At 48.0% G+C, this 25,290-nt stretch overlaps 1 long non-coding RNA gene and 1 pseudogene across 1 annotated transcript; both read left to right on the top strand.

Annotated features, from left to right (window-relative positions):
- Nucleotides 1-2,586: 2,586 nt before the first annotated feature.
- Nucleotides 2,587-20,390, top strand: LOC123368245. The gene is made up of 3 exons (XR_006578725.1): nt 2,587-2,708; nt 9,307-9,422; nt 20,331-20,390. It is a non-coding gene; the product is annotated as an uncharacterized LOC123368245 (long non-coding RNA).
- A 42-nt stretch (nt 20,391-20,432) lies between these two features.
- LOC123369034 lies at nt 20,433-21,884 on the top strand (annotated as a pseudogene).
- Nucleotides 21,885-25,290: the final 3,406 nt, after the last annotated feature.

The raw sequence follows: 25,290 nt of genomic DNA, 5'->3' as shown, positions 1-25,290 counted from the left end.
CCTGTTTCAAAATTAGGGAATTTTCTCCCCCAACATCCAAGCGTTTGTTCTGAGGCTCTAGGCCCACGTTAAACAAGTCCCAGCAGGTTTGTCACACACTGTCCCCCTCCCTTTCTTCACCCAGGGTATTCCCTGCCCCCTCCAGACCTAAGTCTCCAGAAGTTGCCATCTCTTCAGTAATTTACTGCCCCTCTCCCTCCAGCAGGAACCCAGCAGCAACCCCCCAATAACCCCTACCTGAGCTGGCTCCACAGCAGCCATTTCTCTTCCCTGTCCCATGGGAGGATGGGATGAGCTGGAGCGAGACGTGGGTGTCATTCTGCAGCCTGGCAGGGCAAGAAGGGCAGTTGTGAAATGAACTAAAGCCAGTTCTGAAACCCCCACATCTCACTTCCCTCAGGCTCTTTCCCTGCAGACAGAGATTGTAGATTCTGCCATGCTGGGAACATGCTCAGTCCCCATAATGCAGCACAGACCTTGCCCCTGTCCTCCACCCCACCCCCCTCTACCCCAGGACTAAACCCACCAAGACATTTTCAAACCCTCCCAGCAACAGAGTCTGAACCAAACCCTGGAAAAGACCAGACCCAAAGGAGCCCCTTTGGGGGGATTCCTCCTGCACTGTCCCCCAGGGCAGCACACTCCTGCAGCAGGGGGAACAGGGAGAGTCAGGGGCTGGTTTTTCCTCTCTCTGCTCTTCACCTTGTTCACAGGAAAGTGACCCTGTGCAGGGATGCTGCAGTGAGCGTGCCTGGGGGGTCAGAGATCTGAGAACCTGCCCTCCCCACGTTATTTCTCCTGATGCCCTCCTCTTTCCTAGCACCCTACCCCCTGGTTGGGAGACATGATCACCATCCCATTCTTGGGGGCTTTCTCTCTCCGTGGACCCGCCTCGCACATGCGGGGAAGTGGGCACCAGTCAGGGAGACCTGCTTTGCCCACACACGTTACTGGACACAGCAGAGAGCTAGTGGGAGCGGGTCAGACTCGCTGATAGAAGGATCCTTCTGGCCTTAGTGATGCAGCAGCTCTGGGCTCCCGGACACCCGGGGGGCAGAGATGGTGGCGGGGACACTGTGCAGAGTCAGGGACCTGCCCAGCTCCAAAGGCTCAGTCACCTGCAGTCTCAGCTCGGAAGTTGCCGTCAGCAGAGTCCGGGGCGGTTTCTAACCGGAGAAGCCCCTCCGGCCGGGCCCGGAGGGGTTAATGCCGGGCTCCCCCCAACACAGACCCCGCTGGGGAAGCAGCAGCTGCTCAACTCTCAGCTCCCGATGGAGGCAGCAGCGTCTGGTCTCTCAGGAGCTGCCCGGGGGCTGATGCTCCCGGTTCTTTGTTCTCCTGGCTCCTGCATCCTTCCTCCCGGCGCCCACCGCTGCCCAAGCCCCTTCCCGTGCCCTGCAACCCCCCCCCGCTCCCAGCTGCCCCAGCCCCTTCCTGTGCCCTGCAACCCGGTCCCAGCTGCCCCAGCCCCTTCCCGTGCCCTGCAACCTCCCCCCCCCCGCTCCCAGCTGCCCCAGCCCCTTCCCGTGCCCTGCAACCCCCCCCCCCGCTCCCAGCTGCCCCAGCCCCTTCCTGTGCCCTGCAACCCGGTCCCAGCTGCCCCAGCCCCTTCCTGTGCCCTGCAACCCGGTCCCAGCTGCCCCAGCCCCTTCCCCGTGCCCTGCAAATCTCCCCCCCGGGCTGCAGCGGCTGGCACAGCTGGGGGCTCCTTGGTCTGATGGCTCAGCAGCACCAGCCCCTGCTTTTCTCCTGGTGAGACCCAGTCCCTCTCCTGCCCCCCTCCGGGTTGAGGCGGGTCCCCGCTTCCCCGCGTGTCCCAACCCCCCTGCGAGGGGCCCGGGCGGAGCGGAGCAGCCCCTGCTGCGGGGCCGGGGCGACGGAGCCCGGGAGCGGCTGGGCTGGAAGCTGCAGGAGGGGCTGGGAGCGCGGCTCGGCTGCAGAGCTCGGAGCTCAGGCTGGGCCCGGGAGCGAGGGGAGGGGGAGCGGGGGGGGGGGATCTGGGGTGTCAGAGCCAGGCGGGGGGGGGCGCAGGGGGGATCTGGGGTGTCAGAGCCAGGCGGGGGGGGGCGCAGGGGGGATCTGGGGTGTCAGAGCCAGGCGGGGGGGCGCAGGGGGGGATCTGGGGTGTCAGAGCCAGGCGGGGGGGGGGCTGTAGAGCTGCTGGGAGTTTGGCGGGGCGGGGGGGTCAGGGCTGGGGGCTGTTTGGGGGCGGTTATTACGGGGGGGTCACAAGCCCTCCCAGCTCTGCCGCTGTATTAAACTGCTCCCCGGGAAAGGGGGGGGGTCTCAGCGGGGGAAAGGATGAGCGGTGGGGGAGGGTCAAGCGGACCCCGGGGCAGGCTGGGAGATGTAGTTCCTAACTCTCCCGGGAGCGGAAGTGACGTTAATTGGGGGCGGAGCCGGGATGCAAACGCGCTCAGGGCGCTGCCGCTCTACCTGGCTCGTGCGGGGCCGGTAGAGCCTCTGTGGCAGAGCCGGAGAAGAGTTTTGTGTCTGCCGGCTCTGGGCATGCGCAGATCGGGGGGGGAGGGGGAGTCCCGCATGCGCAGAGGTTGCGCTCACCCGCAGCTGCTCCCTGGCGCGGGGGGGGGGCTGAGCAGCGTGGTCTGTGCCTGGGAGACCCATTAACCCCCCCGTGCCCGGCCCGGGCCCTGCTCCGGCTGGAGCCGCCCTGGGTTCCGCCCCCGCTGCGGAGCTGCAGCCTCCAGGTACCGGAGCGAGCCCGGGGGGGCCGGGCGGTGACTCTGCCCCAGTGTCCGGGGGGGACCCGGCATCTCGCAGCGCCGGGATCTGCTCCCTGGGGCCGCGCCCGCGGGCGGTCCGGCCCCACTGGGGTCCCGGTGTGGGGCGGCCGGGGGGGAGTGAGACCGGGCGGGGGGTCCCGGCGGGAGACCTGGGAAAGGGGCGGGTGGAAAGTGTCTGTGCAGCCCGGACATGGGCGGCGTGGGGGCGGGGAGAAGAGCCGGTGACCCCCGAGGAGCGGGGAGAGAAAGGCAGGGGGCTGAGATCCCCTCGGATTTACCGCTGCCCCCTCCTGTGGGGACCCCCGTCCCCTCCACTCCTGCCCCCTTTCTATCTAGAGAGCAACGAGCAACATCCAGGGTGACCCCCCCCCTTCTCCCAAATCCCTGAGAAGTGCCCTGTTCCCCTCCCCCGATTGTGCCCCATTTTCTCTCCGTTTCACCAGTGTCCAGCTCTCACTGTGGCTGGTGGGGGCTCTGGGGGGTATCTGGGGTCCCTGGCCAGGGACTCTGGGGACTGGGTGCTAGGGACTATCTGGCAGGACCCTGACTGGGGTTATGGGGGTGTCTGGGGCCCCTGGCTATGGGGTCTGGTTATTGGGGGTGCCTGGGGGCTGCTACTAACCATGATCCTGCTCCCTGATCAGTTTGTGCCAGAATCCTGGCTCCAAGCACTGCCAGGCAGTGCCCAGCCAGGGCCACTCACCATGATAACTTTCTATCCACTTATCAAACACTGAGGTGAAATCACAGACTTTGCTTTTCTCCCCGCTTGAAAAGTACAGGAACTTCCAGTCCCGTAGGGAATATTCATAATCTTCACCCCCTGCCGCCGCCCCAGTCCTTGTCCTAGATCTGGGGGGTGAGGGAGGTGGGAAGGGGGTCAGCACTGCCACACAATGGTCTCTTCCACAGCATTCTGGACTCATTCTTTCTGAAATCTGGTTTCATTGAGAACATTGTTAATCTGGAGTCACTGTATGGGGTGGGGCGGGGGGGGGGAAAGGAGTGACTCCAGATAAACACTGGGGCAAATAACATTAACAATTCTCCCTGTGAGGAGGGGCTCTCATTAGCTGGTCTCCCCAGAGAGCTAAAGGAGGGAAGCTGCTTAAACCCTCTGTCCCTCTCTGCTCAGGATATTGGGGTTTAGGTTTCTCTGTCAGATACCAAGGTCTCCATTGTGATCTGGGAGACAAGGCTTAGCAGCTGCTGCTCTCCCAGTGGGGAGGTTCTGTGCTGGGAAGTGACCTTTTAAATAAAGCTGCTTCTCTGCCCTGCCCACTTGATGACTTTCTCCAGCCCTGGGGCAGACCTGAGCCCTGTTTGTACAAAATTCTGAGCCACAGACTCCAGGTAACTGAAAGAAGTCAAGGGAAAATGCTGTAGGCTGGCATTAAAATGACTCTACACAAACAGCTGTGCCCCTTTCCCCTCCCCCAGTCATTTCTCCTGCCATTAGCAAGTGCAGGAGCAAATCCAGCCATGGGGAGCAACCAACCAAGGAATGGGACTTTCCTACCAGATGGGCAGGGAGAGGGGACAGGGAAAAGGAGATAGAGGAGAAAGAGAGACTGAAAGGGGCTGTGGGAGAGAAGAGTTTGGAGAGAGATTTCCAGACCTCTAATCTGCCCAGACAGATGTATTACTGCACCCTGGGTGGAGTCACTTTCCTGTGGACAAGATGAGGATCAGACCAAGGAAAACCCAGTTCCTGACTCCATATCCCTCCTTCTGGGGTGTGGCTCCCATGGGGTCAGTGGCAAAGGGAATCGTCGAAAGTGACTCCTTTGGTTCTGCTTTTTTCTAGACTTTATTACAGGATGTGGGGAGGGAGAAGGGAGATTAAAAATGTGTCTGTGGCCTTAGCCTTTTAGGAGGGGCCAGGTCTACGTTGTAATAAACAGATTGAGCATTTCCTGGCATGGCAGAATCTAGGATGCCTGTCTGCAGGGAAAGGGCCTGGGGGAATCATGATGTGAAATTAACTGAAGCCTATTCTGAAACCTCCACCACTGCCCCAGACAGGCTTAGGGAAGCTTTCCTACCAAGGAGCTCTCCCTGGACCCTGCTAGAGGCTCCATCTCCTGTATCAGTCGGTGGCTAGTAGGGGTGTGATGCATGTGCTGGGGGAGACAAGGGGCTCTCTCTTCATCCCCTCACCCTGGTGTTTCCTGGATGCTCTGAGCAGGGTTGGGGTGGGACTCTATTGACTGCGAGCCACCCAGCACTTCCATTTGCGAACAGGGGCTGCTAACGGAGTTTCGCAAAGGAGTTTGGAAGGGGAGTGGGAAGGGAGCGGGGGTCCCTTGTCGGTCCTATCTGTTCCCCTGTTAGTCTCCTTAAAACCTATAATCCAAACCACATTTCAAAACCTCTTTGTTAAACCACCCTTCCATTAACTAGGAGACAATGCAGGCAGAAGCCCAGCAGCAGAGTGGGGGCTATCCAGTTTATTGGGTGGCGTATGTGTGCAGTCGGTGCAAGGAGCTCCTGGCCCTCAGAGACCATGTACGGACTTTGGAGGCCAGGGTGGCGGAACTGGGGGAGCTAAGAGAGGCAGAGAGGTATGTTGATGAGGCTTTCCGGGACACTGTAGAATTGTCCCACCTCCGCTTAGACAGCCCCTGCGCTATTGAGGAGGAAGAAAGGCCCAGGGAAGCAGAGCAGTCAATGGGAGCAGAGGGAAACCTTCCCATAGTTGGGACCCTCCTTCCAGATGGTGCTGGGGTTGCCTCTCACACTGAGGTTACCTCTCCGGGGAAGGAACTCCAGTTTCTAGGAGAAGGCAGGTGTTAGTAATGGGAGATTAGATCATTAGAAACGTAGATAGCTGGGTTTGTGATGACTGGGAGAACCGTATGGTGACTTGCCTGCCTGGTGCGAAGGTTGCGGATCTCTCGAGGCATCTAGACAGATTTATGTGTAGTGCTGGGGAGGAGCCGGTGGTTGTGGTACATGTAGGTACCAATGACATAGGGAAGGGTAGGAGAGATGTCCTGGAAGCCAAAGTTAGGCTGCTAGGGAAGAGACTGAAATCCAGGACCTCTATGGTGGCATTCTCAGAAATGCTCCCAGTTCCACGCGCAGGGCCAGGTAGGCAGGCAGAGCTTCAGAGTCTCAATGTGTGGATGAAACGATGGTGTAGAGAGGAGGCGTTTACGTTCATTAGGAACTGGGGAAACTTCTGGGATGGGGGGAGCCTATACAGGAGACATGGGCTCCACCTAAACCGAAGTGGAACCAGACTGCTGGCACTAAACATTAAAAAGGTTGTAGAGCAGTTTTTAAACTAGGAGATGGGGGAAAGCCGACTGCTGCAGAGGAGCATATGGATCGGACACAGACGTCTCTTAGGGGAGAGTCTGATGATAGAGAATCTCCAAGTTATAGTCAGGAGCAGAGGACGGAAGAGGATAATGTAAGGGCCAGATAAAATGATAAAGAGTCACATAAAAAAGAATCTGGCACATCAGAAAAGGGCAGACAAATAAACAGGGACAAGTTTTTAAAGTGCTTGTACATAAATGCTAGAAGTCTAAATAATAAGATGGATGAACTAGAGTGCCTTGTGATAAAGGAGGATATTGATATAATAGGCATCATAGAAACCTGGTGGACTGAGAGCAATCAATGGGACACTATCATTCTGGGGTACAAAATATATCGGAAGGACAGAACAGGTCGTGCAGGGGGAGGAGTGGCACTATGTGAAAGAAAATGTAGATTCAAATGAAGTAAAAATCTTAAGCGAATCCACATGTTCCATAAAATCTCTATGGATAGAAATGTCATGCTCTAATAAAAATATAACATTAGGGATCTATTATCGACCACCTGACCAGGACAGTAATAGTGATGATTAAATGCTAAGGGAAATTAGAGAGGCTATCGAAATTAAGAACCCAATAATAGTGGGGGATTTCAATTATCCCCATATTGACTGGGAACATTTCACTTCAGGACGAAATGCAGAGATAAAATTTCTCGATATTTTAAATGACTGCTTCATGGAGCAGCTGGTACGGGAACCCACAAGGGGAGAGGCAACTCTAGATTTAATCCTGAGTGGAGCGCAGGAGCTGGTCCAAGAGGTAACTATAGCCGGACTGCTTGGAAATAGTGACCATAATACAATAGCATTCAACATCCCTGTGGTGGGAAGAACATCTCAACAGCCCAACACTGTGGCATTTAATTTCAAAAGGAGGAACTATACAAAAATGAGGGGATTAGTTAAACAAAAATTAAAAGGTGCAGGGATTTCACTTTAGTCACTGTAAGTTGCGTGGGCCCTTTTTAAAGACACCATAATAGAGGCCCAACTTCAATGTATACCCCAAATTAAGAAACACAGTAAAAGAACTAAAAAAGAGCCACCGTGGCTTAACAACCATGTAAAAAAAGCAGTGAGAGATAAAAAGACTTCCTTTAAAAAGTGGAAGTCAAATCCTAGTGAGGCAAATAGAAAGGAGCACAAACACTGCCAACTTAAGTGCAAGAGTGTAATAAGAAAAGCCAAAGAGGGGTTTGAAGAACGGCTAGCCAAAAACTCCAAAGGTAATAAAAAATGTTTTTTAAGTACATCAAAAGCAGGAAGCCTGCTAAACAACCAGTGGGGCCCCTTGACGATCAAAATACAAAAGGAGCGCTTAAAGACGATAAAGTAATTGCAGAGAAACTAAATAGATTCTTTGCTTCAGTCTTCACGGCTGAGGATGTTAGGGAGATTCCCAAACCTGAGCCGGCTTTTGTAGGTGACAAATCTGAGGAACTGTCACAGATTGAAGTGTCACTAGAGGAGGTTTTGGAATTAATTGATAAACTCAACATTAACAAGTCACCGGGACCAGATGGCATTCACCCAAGAGTTCTGAAAGAACTCAGATGTGAAGTTGCGGAACTATTAACTAAGGTTTGTAACCTGTCCTTTAAATGGGCTTCGGTACCCAATGACTGGAAGTTAGCTAATGTAACGCCAATATTTAAAAAGGGCTCTAGAGGTGATCCCGGCAATTACAGACCGGTAAGTCTAACGTCAGTACCGGGCAAATTAGTCGAAACAATGGTTAAGAATAAAATTGTCAGACACATAGAAAAACAAACTGTTGAGCAATAGTTTCTGTAAAGGGAAATCGTGTCTTACTAATCTATTAGAGTTCTTTGAAGGGGTCAGCAAACATGTGGACAAGGGAGATCCAGTGGACGTAGTGTACTAAGATTTCCAGAAAGCCTTTGACAAGGTCCCTCACCAAAGGCTCTTACGTAAATTAAGCTGTCATGGGATAAAAGGGAAGGTCCTTTCATGGATTGAGAACTGGTTAAAAGACAGGGAACAAAGGGTAGGAATTAATGGTAAATTCTCAGAATGGAGAGGGATAACTAGTGGTGTTCCCCAAGGATCAGTCCTAGGACCAATCCTATTCAATTTATTCATAAATGATCTGGAGAAAGGGGTAAACAGTGAGGTGGCAAAGTTTGCAAATGATACTAAACTGCTCAAGATAGTTAAGACCAAAGCAGACTGTGAAGAACTTCAAAAAGATCTCACAAAACTAAGTGATTGGGCAACAAAATGGCAAATGAAATTTAATGTGGATAAATGTAAAGTAATGCACGTTGGAAAAAATAACCCCAACTATACATACAATATGATGGGGGCTAATTTAGCTACGACGAGTCAGGAAAAAGATCTTGGAGTCATCGTGGAGAGTTCTCTGAAGATGTCCACGCAGTGTGCAGAGGCGGTCAAAAAAGCAAACAGGATGTTAGGAATCATTAAAAAAGTGATAGAGAATAAGACTGAGAATATATTATTGCCCTTATATAAATCCATGGTATGCCCACATCTTGAATACTGTGTACAGATGTGGTCTCCTCACCTCAAAAAAGATATTCTAGCACTAGAAAAGGTTCAGAAAAGGGCAACTAAAGTGATTAGGGGTTTGGAGAGGGTCCCATATGAGGAAAGATTAAAGAGGCTAGGTCTCTTCATCTTGGAAAAGTGGAGACTAAGGCGGGATATGATAGAGGTATATAAAATCATGAGTGACGTTGAGAAAGTGGATAAGGAAAAGTTATTTACTTATTCCCATAATACAAGAACTAGGGGTCACCAAATTAAATTAATAGGCAGCAGGTTTAAAACAAATAAAAGGAAGTTCTTCTTCACGCAGCGCACAGTCAACTTGTGGAACTGCTTACCTGAGGATGTTGTGAAGGCTAGGACTATAACTGTTTAAAAGGGAACTGGATAAATTCATGGTGGCTAAGTCCATGAATGGCTATTAGCCAGGATGGGTAAAGAATGGTGTCCCTAGCCTCTGTTTGTCAGAGGATGGAGATGGATGGCAGGAGAGAGATCACTTGATCATTGCCTGTTAGGTTCACTCCCTCTGGGGCACCTGGCATTGGCCACTGTCGGTAGACAGATACTGGGCTAGATGGAACTTTGGTCTGACCCGGTACGGCCGTTCTTATGTTCTTATTTGGCTCCTCTCCCCCACGAATAGTGGGGTTGTGAGTGGGGCATCAGGTACTGAGTGTGGGACTCTTGCTCTTTCAGGGGCCAGTGACCTTCGAGGAGGTGGCTGTGTAGAAGAGTGGGCTCTGCTGGACCCTGCTTAGGAGCCCTCTACAGCCGAATCATGCAGAAGAACTATGAGAGCGTGACCTCGCTGGGTAAGGATTTCTGTGCCCTCGGATATTAGAAGGGTGTAACAATGCTGGTTCTGGTGGAGCCCAACTGAGAGTGCCAGTTCAGGACAAATTGCTTCAAGCAGGGCAATTACAGCCCAAGGCTGGGGTTTTTCCACCTCTAAGGCAAACCAAACCAGCCAAACAGGGAAGACTTTGGTTTTACCCTACTGGCTAACCACAAGTCACACAAGCAATTTCCTTAGACACTCCAGTTTCCCAGTATCACCACCAGTGCCACTCGTTATGGGGACAAAGGGTTATGAAAACCAATACCCCAGAAAAAGAAAAAAGGTTCTCCTGATCCCAAAGGACCAAGCCTCAGACCCAGATCAATATACACATCAGATCTTACCCACAAGTCACGCTGTTGCCAATCCTTTAGAATCTAAAATCTAAAGGTTTATTCATATAAAAAGAAAAGACATAGATGAGAGCTAGAATTGGTTAAATGGAATCAATTACATACAGTAATGGCAAAGTTCTTGGTTCAGGCTTGTAGCAGTGATAGAATAAACTATCAAGTCTCTGGACAACATCCACAGCTGGGATGGGTCATTCAGTCCTTTGTGTAGAGCTTCAATTTGTAGCAAAGTCCCTCCAGAGGTATGAAGCTGGATTGATGACAAGATGGAGGTGAGGCAGCTGCACTTTATAGTCTCTTCCAAGTGTAAGGACGCCTGTTTGTCCTTACTGTGGAAAAGTACAGCAAAATGGAGTCTGGAGTCACATGGGCAAGTCCCTGCATACTTTGCTGAGTCACAAGGCGTATCTGCCTTCTCTCAATGGGTCAGTTGTATAGCTGATGGTCCTTAATGGGCCATCAAGCAGGCTAGGCAGAGCTGACACCAGCTTGTCTGGGATGTCATCCAAAAGCATAGCATAAGTTTGAGATACAGACAGTATAGAGCCAGTATTCATAACTTTAAATATAAAAATGATACATGCATACAGACAGCATAATTATAACCAGCAAACCATAACCTGGTCTTAGACACCTCATTTGTCCCCCTTTATATAAGATTTGGTGCCACTACGGGACCTTGGCTGCAACAATGATCTATACGGTCCCAATTCTTGTCAATAACGTCAAAGGGGGAAAATGAAGAGATAAGGTTCATGCCAGTCTCACAATGCCACCTCTACTCTGCCCTGTTTCTGCATCACCCCATCATGCCACTGACGCATATAATACCACTCTACCCTCTCCTCCTACAGAACTCTTTGGGAACAGAGCACAGGAGCAGTATCGCAGTGTCAAATATCTCCTGTTTGCTGAAGAAACTGGGGGTTAGGTTCAGCATAACCAACAGAAGGTTCCTACCCCCCAGCCTTCTCTTAAACCCTGAGCCTTCTTCACCCAAACCAGAATGTGCTTGGGGTGTAACAAGCAGGCTGCTGGAGTCAAAGCTGCTGGTCCAGGGTTACCTGTCACACAGACATTTGGGGCGTCCTTGAATGCTGGCTGAGGGTATCCAGACAGGGGAGCTCCAGCAGCAGAACGTTGAATCTCACTCAGGATTACAGATAACACAACTCCTCACTGCTCTGGATTGCACCCCAGCATGTGAAAATGGCCTTGGTTGGTAGTGAACCTTCCTGAGACATGGAGAGTCTTGCTCCTCCATCACCATGTGTAATAGCTACAAGCTCTCGTCTCTTCTGGCTCTTTGGACCTATTCTTTAAGTCACAGGACCTGATTCTTATTTTCCACATTCTGCCTTTCCAGACTAATTAGAATCTGTTGCTCCTGAATTATAGCTTCTAATTTCCCAGTATTCTCCACACTCAGGGATTTTCATACTCCCTCCTGTTACACTGGACTCACTAGATTCCCTAGTACATAAATTCAGCCACACTGGGTCAGATCAAAGGTCCATCTAGCCCAGTATCCTGTCTTCTGATAGTGGCCAAAGCCAGGTGTCCCAGAGGGAATGAACAGAACAGGCAATCCACAAGTGATCCATCACCTGTCGTCCATTCCCAGGTTCTGGCAATCAGTGGCTAGGGACATCATCCCTGCCCATCCTGGCAAATGGCTATTCATGGACCTATTCTCCATGAATTTATCTTGTTCTTTTTTCTGAACCCTGTTATAGCCTTGGCCTTCACAACTTCCTCTGGCAAAGAGTTCCACAGATTGACTGTCTGTTGTGTGAAGAAATACTTCCTTTGGGTTGTTTTACGTCTGCAGCCTATTACTTTCATTGGGTGACTCCCAGTTCTTGTGTTAGGAGGAGTAGGAAATAAAACTTTATTTACTTTCTCCACAGCAGTCTTGATTTTACAGACTTCTTTCGTATCTTCTCTTCTTCGTCTCTTTTCCAAGCTGAAAAGGCCCAGTCTTTTTAATCTCTCCACATAGGGAATCTGTTCCATACCCCTAATCATTTTGGTTGCCCTTTTCTGAACCTTTTCCAATTCCAATATATCTTTTTTTTGAGATGGGGTGACAACATCTGCACTCCGTAGTCAAGATGTGAGTGTACCATGGATTTATATAGAGGCAATATGATATTTTCTCTGTTATTTATCCCCTTCTTAATGATTCCCAACATTGTTTGCTTTTTTGACTGCCGCTGCACATTGAGTGGATGTTTTCAAAGAACTATCCACAGTGACTCCAAGATCTGTCTCTTGAGTGGAAACAGGTAATTAAGACCTTATTTTATAGTATAGTTGGGATTATGTTTTCCAATGGGCTGCAATATGTGCTATCCTGACATCTAGTACTGCTGAGATCCTGCATTCAGTAACATCCCTGCCCTTCCTGTTCCCTTTCTCCACTGAACCCCACCAGCCCAAGCTTACTGTTCCCAGCTTCCCCAGGACTCATTGTCTCTGGACCTCTCTGTCAGCAAGAAGCAGTGCCAGGGAGACTTGCCTTCTGTCTGGAGTCTTTGATTTTGGGGACATGGATTTACCTTCTCTGTGTTGTAAGAGGCTCTGTCATAATGAGTGTCTGTGACATTACCCAGAGTACAATCTGGACTGTTGAACAGCTGTGTCCAATCAGTTCTCCAACCTGGGGATGCATTTTCCATTGTTTTACTGTGAGAACAGCCCCTCTTGGCCAGTAAACACAGTCTCCAGCATGTAACTCTTCCAACTACACAGTATTGAGTGCTGCTAGTCAACCATTCATGAATTACACAGGATAACACAAATTGTCATTTGCATCTTGCACTGTCCAGCATGCTACTGAACACCACAAGCGCCTATTACATTTTTTATTTCATCAGTGGAAAATTATATGCACCAGCCTTGTTATCCCAAATGGAATTTCCCCACAGACTTTAATCCAACACACTAGTGACATTCCCCTCTGGTGTTATCTGGACTGGTGATCTGCTCTGCCTCCCCAATCCTTGGCTTTGGGAGCTAGCCTTACTCTGCTGTGAAAACCCCCACTTCTGGAGTGTTCACACACAGCCTCTTGCATGTCAGCTTTTCCCAGCTACTGGCAAGCAAATGACACTGGGACCAGAGATATTGGCTAGACACAGCCCTAGGAACCACCATCTTGCAGTGTCCAGTAATGCTCACTGGACAATGCAAGATTATATAAATTTGTCAGTTTAACAAAGAAATTCATATATACCAGGCTTGTTATCCCAAGGGGAGCCTCTAACACACTTCAAACCAAACATACTGCTTCAGGTAGAACAAACAAACAGATTAGCTATAAAGAGAGATTAGGTGATTATAAGTCAAAGAATAACGAATCAGATTTGGTCAAATGAAATAAAAGCAAAATGCATTCTAAACACATCTTAACACTTTCAGTGTCCTTACAAACTTTGATACTTCTCACCACGGGCTGGCTGGTTACTTTTCAACCAGGCTCTCCCCTTTGATCAGCGCTTCAGTCACCTGATGGTTGGTGATGTCTGTAGATGTAGGGGGGGGAAGAGAGAAAAATGGCTCATGTCTCTCCCTTTTATCATGTCCTTTCTTCCCTTGTGGCTTTGCCCCCCACACCCCGCTCTGCTTCAGAGTCAGATGAGGATTTCTGAGTCTCTCCAAGCAAGGTTGAGCAATTCTCCTAGTATGACCTCATGCAGGTGAGTCTTTGCATTGTAGCTCCCCTGCTGGACAATGGCTGTTGCTGGGTTGACACCCCACCCGGGCATTGGTTACTTTCCTTGCTGTTGCCTCTGGGGAGCTAATATCAGGCTGATTGGTTGGCAGGGAGTGAATTATTCCTTAACTATTGGCTTATAAAGGAGGGCTGCATTTTTTTTAATTGCTTTAATTATCTGGGCGCTAAAAGTTCCCAGAAGCAGGTAAAGCCAGACCTTACACTGGAGTCTCATTTTTTTGTGGATTAAAATTGTGGGGGTGAAGCAGCACCTCGTGCTCAGATTCTGGGATGTCTTTTTCTGCAAATAATTCAAACATTTATGTAAACAGTTTAATTTGTGAAACACGTACCCATTTCCGTTTTTATTTTTTAAATGCGGTATACCAATGGGCTAAGGCGATCCACCATGGAGTAAGGGCCTATCCATTTTGATTCTAGTGAGTGACCCCTTTTCCTCATTTTAAGGTTCCCTTTTTTAATATTTTGTAATAGTGTGACAGCCAAAGCCATGTTATTAGCTACCAAACATTAATTTGTTTTTTTAACAAAAGGCTGTGATTCATCATGGAAACGCAGGGCTGGGTCTGTGAGAGCCTTCGGTTTTAGCAGAGTTAAAGCGGAGTGCTGCTTTTTTCCCCCATTCCCATTTTGTCTTTTTTTAAAACAATGAATGAGTTATTTTAGCATATTTATAGATGGTGGTCTAAGAAAATTGACTCCTCCTACCAGTGTTAGCCAAAAGGGCTCGTTTCCCCCTGGAGCTTACCTAATTACACCAAGGAGGCACAGAGACAGAAAGACGAGTACCACACCCTTTATTGATCGGTCAGCTGAGCGGGTGCTCTGATCGGCTAGTGCCAGAAGAGAGAGACACCCCACAAGCCCGAACGGGCCTTTTTATAATCAGTAACAAACAACTTAGCCTACGTTTGTCTACGTCATTTGGTTGACCTGTAGAACCTGTACATGCATCTATTAGGGGATAATTGGATACGCAGGATACATATATCATTTTGTGGGGGCTACAAGATACATACAGCTGTTGAGGATACATTTGTCATTCTGAAGGGGAAACAAGATACACCCGTCGACCCTTTGTGCTATATACTTTGGAAACATACATGGAAAAACAGCTGCATACACTTGAGGAGCCAAAATGGCTGATAAGCTATCCAAACAAGCTAATAAGCAATTAGCTGACATAGGTAGATGTACGTCCCTTGTTCCTGTTAGGTCGATTACAGTTTCAGGCCTACTACAGAAAAGCTTCATTGACACTGGTTTTCACCAACAGCAGTATTCTTAAAGAGTGGGCGTTGGTAGGAGCCGGCATTTCTACGAGTGCCCTTACCTTCCTCTGAGCTACCTGTCTCCCATCTTATCCTTTGGTTTGACTTCTTTGTGCTGCAATTTATGGGCACTTCTTTTCTTCCTTTACCAGTTAGATAATTTACATTAACACAGACACTTTTTGGCTTGCTTTTGGATTTAAAGTCATTAGCAGCTTAGAGACTCTGTCTTAAAAGAGACACAATCAACTTCCACCAGAGTTTTGATTATTTTTCACTTGTAACTTCTGCTTCTAAAACACACAGTGATCTGAAAAAGAAAAGCACAACCTATTGTGGCTCCCTCTGGAGCCCTAGTAGGATTTTAATTAAGTAATATGGTATGTTTTTGCATTTCTTTTACCCCTTCTACAATATACACTGCACATATTCTGGGGAAAATGCACATTCCTTCCATAGTTTAATTTGTAGAACATTAGCCGTATTAATTCTTACATAAGGTGTAACTTTCTTTATGCTCAAAGTTTTTATGTACTCTTAGCAAAGCGATAGTTTGATTACACAGAGTCACCGTAAGGCTCAGTGTGGGGCACTTTGTGTGTGTGTGTGTGTATATGTATATATATATAATATATATATATTTATATTTTATTTCTTTTTTTTTTTTTTACAAAAAAAAATTCAGTTTTTTCCCCCATTCTCCTGGTTTTAACTGCCTTGCTGCAGCCATGACTTTGGTCTTTTAAAAAGATATTGAACTTATAAAGCATTAAGGTACCTTAAGGGTTAAACGCTAAATACCAAAACAAACAACACTTGTTACCTGTATCTGGCAAAAAGTGTTTCTCTGTTTTGCAACTTTGAATGAAAGATTCAAATGGATTTTAGTGGTATTATTTAAAAACCAAACCAATTCATTTTAAACCTGCAAAACAAGAATTTTACAAACACAAGTGTTGCTTTAGGTTCTAAACACTCCACATAGTTACACAATATATTTATACACAATTTTTTTTCTTAACCTTCCTTACACTGCTTTTAATTTTTACACAGCTGTACATAGACTATATTTGTGGGCAGTTAAGTTCCAATAGAAACCCCTTGTATTCTTTTAGCAAATTTGAAATCATTTGACTACGAACAATTTAGTCAGATTGTCTCTTTGCCTGGCTTATTTACAGACATTCCTTTGGAAAAGGGCCCAGTTTCCTTTCAGAATGGTTGCAAAGAAACCAAGAATTCTCTTTCTATAACTTTTCTTTTTTTAACTTTTTACAACATTCAACTGCTTAATTCCCTCCAGCCTCTGCAGAGGGAACTTCTCACTCTCTTTTAAATCACTCGCTTATCTCCCCAAATGACACCTTCATCAACTCAGATTTCACCATTCCAAGTATTGTTCCAGGGATCTGAATTCCCCATGGCCTATACTTACTTTTTTTTTTTCTTTTGCCGCCATACCTTCAGGGCTTCCAACCTGCTTTCCAATTTTTTTATTTGTTGCCTACCTGCTTGTCAGGGCCCAACCCTGCTTTCCTCGCTGAACCATCCCTTTTCATGGACACAGGCTTTGTTCCATTAGCAATTTAGCAAGGAGGGTGGGCTCCTCAACCAGCCCCCACTCCTCCTGGTCTCTTTCCTTAAACATTTCTTTTAAAATTGTGAAATCATCACAATATCATTCACAAAAAAATACTACACTGCCCAAACTCCTATATCCTTTAGAGTTTAACAGAGTGTAGCAGCGTCGAGACTCACCACCGCGACACCTCCTGCTGGTCAGTCTGGGAATTAGCTCTTGCCAGCCATGAAGTGCCCTCTGTGTGTGGTGTCTCGCCCGTTGTCTGCTCTGCTGGTTTCGGACCCGCATTGCTCCCTGCTCGGTGGCATCTGCTTCAGGACGCTGCCCTCTGGCAGTGCCCACTACACCATTCTCACCCCCTTCTGGGGGGTGAGATAACAACAGTCCTTCGGCTTGCACTTGCCTTGGTGGCCAACGACAACCCCAAAGTCTAGCCCCTCCCCTCAGGCATGTTGCAGTCTGTCTCTGCCACACTTCTCTGCAGCCAGGTGCAGTGGAAGGGGGGGACCCAGGCCCACCTGCTAATCTGGGTCCTGACCCAGGGAACCTCTAGCGGCAGCTTCTCTGCCCTCCTTCTCCAACTATTTTCCCTGGGCCATTTTCCCTTTGGCCCCTTGCACCTTCTTGGCCCTTCTAGTCAGGGACCACAGCCTGGCAGGTAATGGGCCAGGGCTCTCATCTGCTCCTCCAAGCCGGCCCAGCACTGCTCTGTCCAAGGTGCTTGCTTACCTTCCTACCTCAGGAGCCAGTCCTTCTCCCTTGCTAGTCAGGGAGAGACTCTCTTCTCCTTCGTTAGGCAGTCTTTATATAGGGTCCAGCTTGGCCCTTATTGGCTGCCTCTTCCTTAGCCCTGATTGGCTCTCCACAGGCCTTTGTAGATTGGCTGCTAGTCTGCGCAGCCTCTCTGGCTGTTCCAGCCCTTTCTCTCATGGAATGGGGCAGCCGCCCCAGTGCACAAAGGACGAGCTCTTTAAAAGGAGTAATCTCTTGAACAAAGTATCGTCTTTGGATTGCTTCCTTTTAAACATTTCTTACACAGGTGCTACCACTATTTGCCCACACTCCTATATCCTTCAGAGGTGGGTCTCACATAGAAAATCTGCCTGAGCATGTTTTTTTTTATTAATTTATTTTACCTTTTATAACTTTTCCATGCCCATGCGCATGCTGGGACTTATAAAACAGAAAAGTCTCTACCCCCTAAAAAGAATTCTGCCTGACAGAGCAGGATGGGGAAACGCTAAGCCCCCTACCTTTGGGCTCGATCCTGCTACGACCAAGGGTATATTCACCTATGCAATTTTCTCTCGACAGACAGGTAGGAGCGAGGACTCTAACCCTCCCCCTTATGGCCCAGCACTTTTAGGACTTGGGGGTCAGGTGTGGCAGGTTCGTAGACATTTTCGTGGTCCTCAGAACCTGCTCCCCAACTCTGCCCCCCAAACTCCACCCCCCCACCTGTCAATGGCTCTGGGAGGGAATTTGGGTGGTGGGAGGAGGTCCTGGGCTCGGGCAGGGGATTGGGGTGCAGGACAGGAGACAGGTTGGGCTTTGGAAGGGAGTTAGGGTGGGGGAGGGGGTCTAGGGTGCAGGCTCTGGGATGGAGTTTGGGTGCAGGAGGGGATGAGGGGTGCAAGATCTAGAGGGAGTTTGGGTGCAGGAGAGGGTGTGTGGGAAGGGGGTTGGTGTGCAGGCTCTGGGTTGGAGTTTGGATACTGGGTGCAGGCTCCAGGCTAGGGCAGAGGGTGAGGTGCAGAAGAGGGTGAGGGGTGCAGGCTCTGGGAGGGAGTTTGTGGACAGGAGGGAGTGCATAGGGAGGGGGTGCAGGTTCTGGAATGCAGTTTAGGTGTAGGCTCTGGGTTTGGGTAAGGGGTGGGTGTGCAGGAGGGGGTGAGGGGTGCAGGCTCTAGGAGGGGGTTTGGGGGCAGGAGGAGATGTGTGGGAATGGGATGGGGGTGCAGGCTCTGTGACGGAGTTTGGGTTCTGTGTGCAGGCTCCAAGGAGTTTGGGTTCTGTGTGCAGGCTCCAAAGCCCAACCTGTCTCCTGTCCTGCACCCCAATCCCCTGCCCGAGCCCAGGACCTCCTGTGTGCAGGGGTGCAAGTGCTGGGACTGAATTTGGGTGCAGGCTGAGGGTGGGAGAAGGGTGGAGGGAGGGAGTGCAGGCTCTGAGAGGAAGTTTGAGGGGCAAAGGGGGGGTGCAAGCTCTTGTGGGGGGTGGTGCAGCGGTTACCTGGGGCTCCTAGGCAGGGCAGGCCAGGAGTCTCCATGTGCTGCTACCCCCAGGCACTGCCCCCACAGCTTCCCATTGGCTGCAGGGGGACTTGGGTCAGGACATAGCCCCCCCGCCCAGGGGATGCAGGGTGGAGCCGGCAGACACATGGCGTGAACACGGAGGAAGCTACTCAGCTCCACTGCACTACCAGTGGTGAGTGGGGGCCCCGGGCTGTTTTAAATGGCCCAAAGGATGCGTTGGAGGGACCCAGGGGCAGAAGGTGGGGCCAAGGGAGAGACCCAGCCCCAAACATTGCTGGAGCCGGGCCCTGGGCCTGGAATATTCCTGGTGCCCAGTCACCATGGGCCCATAGGACTCGCCGCCCCTGCCGAGGGTGTATATACCTAGACAGTTTGTATATATCTTATCTGTATAGTTTTCCCCCACAGATGGGTCAGAGCTAGGACTCTAATCCTCCCCCTATTGCCTGGATCTTCTACGACTGAGGCTGTGCACACCTGTGTGATTGATCATTTTATACGTATGGTATACCTTTTAGCAATATTGAAGCAGCATGTTCAACAATCACAGTGCATGTCTTCACCCTTTTGCAATTTTCCACCAAAAATGTTATGCTTATAAGAAGCATATGGGATCTTTTTCAGGGGAAAAGTCAATATGCTGCATTTATTGAAGATACAACAATTAGTATTTCCATTTAGTCACACCACACACAAACACACTGTCTTGTCAGCGTATGTTGTTGTTGCCACTCCAGAGTCCGGATCAATCTAGCGGCCAACAAGGTTGATCACGGGTAGGGAGGAGCCGGGTTCCGTTCCGTGGTCATGACACGATGCTCCGGGCAAGTCTTGGCAGGTCGAACCCAGAGTTTCATGGCAAGGCATCTTGTTTATATACTGATTTTCCTTATTTGAGACCAATGAGTTTTGCACCATCGTATTGTAATCAATTGTTGTTTGACGAGAGCTTATTTTCTTAAATTGTCCTCATCCTTTATCTTGTTCTTTCATCAGGTTCCTCAGAGAGTTATCCCAGGCTGGTTTTGTTCACAGCTATCTTGTCCCCATTGATAGGTGCCTGTCTCATCTTTAGAGTAAAAAATCTGCCCTCCTCTGACATTTCACTAGGAGCGTGTTGCAGCCTCCTGGTGCCCTTGCATCTGTCTCCGGTTCCTCCCTCGTACATCTGGTTCAGCGATGGCCTTCGTGCTTATCTCTTAAAACACACATTCCTCATTCACACACAATACAGACTTAATTTACACACAACATTTTGAACAGGAACATCAAATTGCAATGCAAAATAAAACAATCATGGCATTCTTTTACTTATTTTAAAAGCTAAATCTACAACAAACTGGTGACCCTCGAAGATCTGTTACTTCCTTGAAATCAGTCCAGACACAGATTGTGGCTGATGTATCTCTACCTGTTGGTCCATTAGGCCATTCCTTTCTGTTACTCAGAAAGGGTGGCTGGCAGGATATGATCAGATCATACACTAATACATTTAATACATGCTACATTATTATTATTTATCTTTCATTCTAAATCAGATAAAACATAAAATCCTACTACTGTATTTCGGGGAAGAGTTTGGGGGAGTTCAGTTCCTGATTTTTTATTTGACCTCTCCAGCAATTGTTTTGGTTTGGCCTTCCCCTTTCCATCCCTGGTTGAGGTTTCTGTCTCTCTCACAGCAGGTGACGCAATGGTATGTGAGAAAGAGGAGCAGAATTCTCAGCCGGAAAATATTGAGCAAGTGGATAAACACAGAGAATTATCACAAAGATTGGAAAGGAATGTGTCCAGGAGTCATGAGCAGGGACAATCGTGTGAGATTCAGCACAGATCAGAAAGAGAGCAAGGAAACCAGCCAGGGGAGAAAGTGAGTAAATGTATTTCCTGTCAGGGAACTCAGAAAGACCTCAAGGAAACCGCAACCCAGCAGGAAAGCCTCAGAGGAAAGAGAAAAAATACATGCACTGAGTGTGGGAAAAACATATGTGACTACTCAGCCCTTATAAAGCGTCAGAGAATCCACACAGGAGAGAGGCCTTATGAATGCAGTGAGTGTGGGAAAAACTTTACTCACAGATCACACCTTATTACCCATCAGAGAATCCACACAGGGGAGAGACCCTATGAATGCAGTGTGTGTGGGAAAAGCTTCACTACCAGCTCAGCCCTTTCTGAACATCAGAGAATTCACACAGGGGAGAGGCCCTATGAATGCACTGAATGCTGGAAAACCTTCACGCGCAGCTCGCACCTTACTAGGCATCAGACAATCCACACAGGGGAGAGGCCCTATGAGTGCCGTGAGTGTGGGAAAAGCTTCACTACCAGCTCAGCCCTTTCTGAACATCAGAGAATCCACACAGGGGAGAGGGCCTATGAATGCAGTGAGTGTGGGAAAAACTTTACTCACAGATCAGGCCTTTTTCTCCATCAAAGCATCCACACAGGGGAGAGGCCCTATGAATGTTGTGAGTGTGGGCAAACCTTCAGTCGCAGTTCACACCTTAGTAGGCATCAGAAAATCCACACAGGAGAGAGGCCTTATGAATGCCGTGAGTGTGGGAAAAGCTTCACTACCAGCTCAGCCCTTTCTGAACATCTGAGAATCCACACAGGGGAGAGGCCCTATGAATGCCATGAGTGTGGGAAAAGCTTCACTATCAGCTCAGCCCTTTCTGAACATCAGAGAATCCACACAGTAGAGAAGCCCTATGAATGCAGTGAGTGTGGGAAAACCTTCAGTCGCAGCTCGTACCTTTTTCAACATCAGAGAATCCACACAGGTGAGAGGCCCTATAAATGCATTGAGTGTGGGAAAAGCTTCACTACCAGCTCAGTACTTTCTGATCATCAGAAAATCCACACCGGTGTGAGACCCTATAAATGCAGTGAGTGTGGGAAAACCTTCAATCACAGATCAACCCTTATTAGGCATCAGAGAATCCACACAGGGGAAAGGCCCTATGAATGCAGTGAGTGTGGGAAAACTTTCATACACAGTTCACACCTTATTAGGCATCAGAGAATCCACACTGGAGAGAGGCCCTATGAATGCAGTGAGTGTGGGAAACGCTTCACTACCAACTCAGCCCTTTTTCAACATCAGAGTAACCACGCAGGCGAGAGGACCTATAAATGCGGTGAGTGTGGGGAAAGCTTCACTACCAGCTTAGCCCTTTCTGAACATCAGAGAATCCACACAGGAGAGGCCCTATGAATGCAGCGAGTGTGGGAAAACCTTCTGTTGGCACTCAGCCCATGTTAGCTATCAGAGAATCTGCAAGGGAGATCAACACCATAAAAACCTCTAGGGCTATCCATACTTTTTTTCTTTAATACTTTTCCTGATTCTCACATAGTAACTTTTAAAGCTGTTTGAACTGTTTGCAGCACTGTTATCCCTCAGCTTGTCCAGATGAATGGCCCATTTTTGCCTTTTGCCATTCACCCTGTTTTGAAGTTGATCTATTTGTCCTTTCTATCAACTCCATTGTCCTGAGTAATTCGAGTGTGCCCTTCCTATCTGGAACGAGGGAGCATCACATTTATAGCATTCCTCCTATTGCAAAGTTATTGTTAAAGTCAACAATGATACAGATTGTATCATTTCCAGTTGATCTCAGGTTGCTCTGGGTTGTGCTGAAGAGCAGTTATATTGGGAACTTTTCAAATTATATTTAAATGAAGAGGGGCAGGGGGAAAAGGGGTCATTTCACTCTCTGACACTGGAAGGGGATGGGGTGACTCAGAGATTACCTCCTTCCCCATCACTACAGAACTGATACTTTTTTTCTGAGCCATGCAGAGTTTATCTTCATCACATTCTACCCATCCACTTCTCAAAACATCATGTGAGGAACAGTTCTCAGATGTCTGTGCTTGGAGATGATGTTTTCACTTCTTTAATCCTAAGTCAGAGTCATTGTGACCGGAGATAAGTGTCAAAGACCTGGAAGGGGAATTCAAATGGATCCCAAACACAGTGTTATCATTTGGAGTTAAAATCACAGATTCTATCTGTTGGTAACGCCAGTTCTGGCAAGGTGGCTGGTCCGACCCCTCCCATTATTTGGATGCTAGGATAGTAAAAATGTTGTAAATAACTGACTATTGAGACAGTGGTGAGTGAAGTATGTTTTAATGAATCAGAGGAGAATGTGATGGGAGAATCTCTTGTCCCGATTCTGAATAATCAGATGTAACCTGCTCTGGAATTTGACTTGACACTTTCATTGTCATGTATTCTATCTCTTCTGAAGGCCATTTCGTCACCCAATTGGATATTAGTTCAGTTTGATAGGATGTAGCTCAGATTTATTGGAGAATTTAAGACAAATTACCATTTACTAAACTCATCATTTCTCACTTCAGTTTTGCTTTTTCCCCCATTCCTCCATGATGTCATGGGGAAAGTTCAAGTGCAGTTCTGTCAACGGGAAAGAACTCTCCAATTTACTGCACATGCTAACAAAGAAACAGCAGTGATTTAAAATCTCCACTCAGAAAAGGTGAACAGCAGCAGAACCCCAGCTAATTGGAGGAAGTGCATATGATCACGTGTTGTTCAGTTGTTGAAGACAATATTGTCTCTGATGATCTGGGGAGAGAATTCCACATTAGGTGATTTTGAAATAGGCAAAATGCACATGTATTTGGTTCCTAAAGCATGTGTAACCCAGGCCCTACAGAAGATTTTTCCTAACTTACCCTATATCATGGGAGATGCTGCCATTCATGACACAGATGTTGAGGAAATAGAAGTGGGGGTTTAGTTGAATTTATCCTGTGTAGGGGCTAAAAATGTGTCTAAAATGAAATCAGCGTTGTAAGTTTAATAGTTGCAGAAAAATAGCTATTTTCTAATAGAAACTCCAATTTTGGTAACTAACAGATTCTAATCTAGCCCTGTATCCAGTTCGTTGCCTAGACCTGTGCCACCAAATTAAAGAAAAGCTGGGCATGTTTTGGGAAGCCATTCCTCACTAACACTGCTGAGATTTGGAGTGGTTTTGTAAAAGATTCTACTTCAGAGAAGTGTACATTTACCCTAACCAAGGCCAAGGATTTGTAAAGAACTGGGGTTCAAAGAGAACTCTCAGTTCTTCATTTCCACGCCAATAAAGGAAGATATGGTGACCAATGACCCAAGGGAAATTGTTTGTACAACTCCACTTACTAGTTCAGTGTCACTGATGACAGTTCCAAAGGATGCCAGGGTCAGATAGAGAACAAACATCTTTACTGTTTGGATTCAAAGAGAGAGTGCTTCATAGGACATTCCTTCCCAGTGTATCCCAATCAGGCAGCCAGTTTGGGTGACAAGGACTTTCAGTCTGTAGAAATGATTGTAACCAATGAGGCAACGAATATGTCGGGCTCCAATTTCAGACTTCAGGATACTCACGTGTTGAGTCCTGATTCCGTGGTTTTTTTCTCTGACGCTATGGCTACATAATAAAGCTGATGTTGGCACAGCTGCACCAATGTAACTGTGCTGCTGTAGCACTGCTATTACAGATGCTCTCAGCCAATGGGAGAGATCTCTCCTGTTGGACTTGATTAGTCCAGCCCAAGTAAGCAGCGGTGGTGATGTTGGCAGGAGAAGCTCTTTTGCTGATGTAGTGCTATCTACACAAGGTGTTAGGACTGTGTAACTATGTTGCTCAGCTGTGTGGATTTTTCACACCCCTGAGCAATGTAGTTATACTGATACATGTCTTTAGTGTAGACCAGACCAGTTTTCTCTTGTTTTATGCATTTACATCACTTCTCCTCTACCACCTCCTACCTTGAAAGATTAAAAGGTGTGCACATAGAAGAGGAGTGTTTTTCCTCCTTATGCAAATATTCCCATATAGGAGAACCCTTCCACCAACACACATGGCAGAAGATCCTGAGATATATGAACTCTCAGAAGTGGTTGGAACCTACATTGGGCCAAACCACAACTTGAGCCAAGTTTCAGTTGTTGGCAATGGGGATTAAAAGAAAGCTAACATATGACAAGAATTTGTGATCTTTAAATGTTAGTGTCACCAGTGAAAATGAAATTATAGGTGAAATCATTGTGCGATGATCTGAATCATTTTGAAAAACTGAAAGCTTTGTTTTTTGTTAGGTCATCTCCCGTATGACTAACCATTCTCCCTGTATGTGAGAGAGCTCCTAGTATGGAGGGCTGAGCCAGCTGTCCAATTGTCTGGTTCCTCAACTGTAGATAGAGCTCTCAGTACCCATCAATCCAAAGACTGAAAAAAATGGAGAGTTCCAACCATTGTCATTTTAGTATCTTATTGTTCGTTTCTCTGGTTTTTTGTTTTTAATAGCTAGGAAAGGTTCTGTCCTTTCAGGGTGTGACTGTGTAGCTCAGCGCATGTGTGACAAAAGCTTTTTGGTGCAAATTAGGAAAGGGGTCACAGTTACTCACAAGCAACTCCCATCTCAGATCTTTCAAACTTGCCACACCAAATACACTGATTGTATTATATTTATTCAGGAACCATAGATAGCAGTGAGACCTCTTCTGAAAAAAGCTTGTAAATTGCTGATACTCCTAATCGCTGTGAGGTGTGTACGATTCATATTGCAGGAATAATGTAAGTACATGGAAAAATATGCTCATATGGTATTGTAATGAAA

This window comes from Mauremys mutica, chromosome 4, assembly GCF_020497125.1.
Source record: "Mauremys mutica isolate MM-2020 ecotype Southern chromosome 4, ASM2049712v1, whole genome shotgun sequence".
Classification (NCBI taxonomy): Eukaryota; Metazoa; Chordata; order Testudines; family Geoemydidae; genus Mauremys; species Mauremys mutica.
This window is presented reverse-complemented; position numbering and strand designations above follow the sequence as displayed.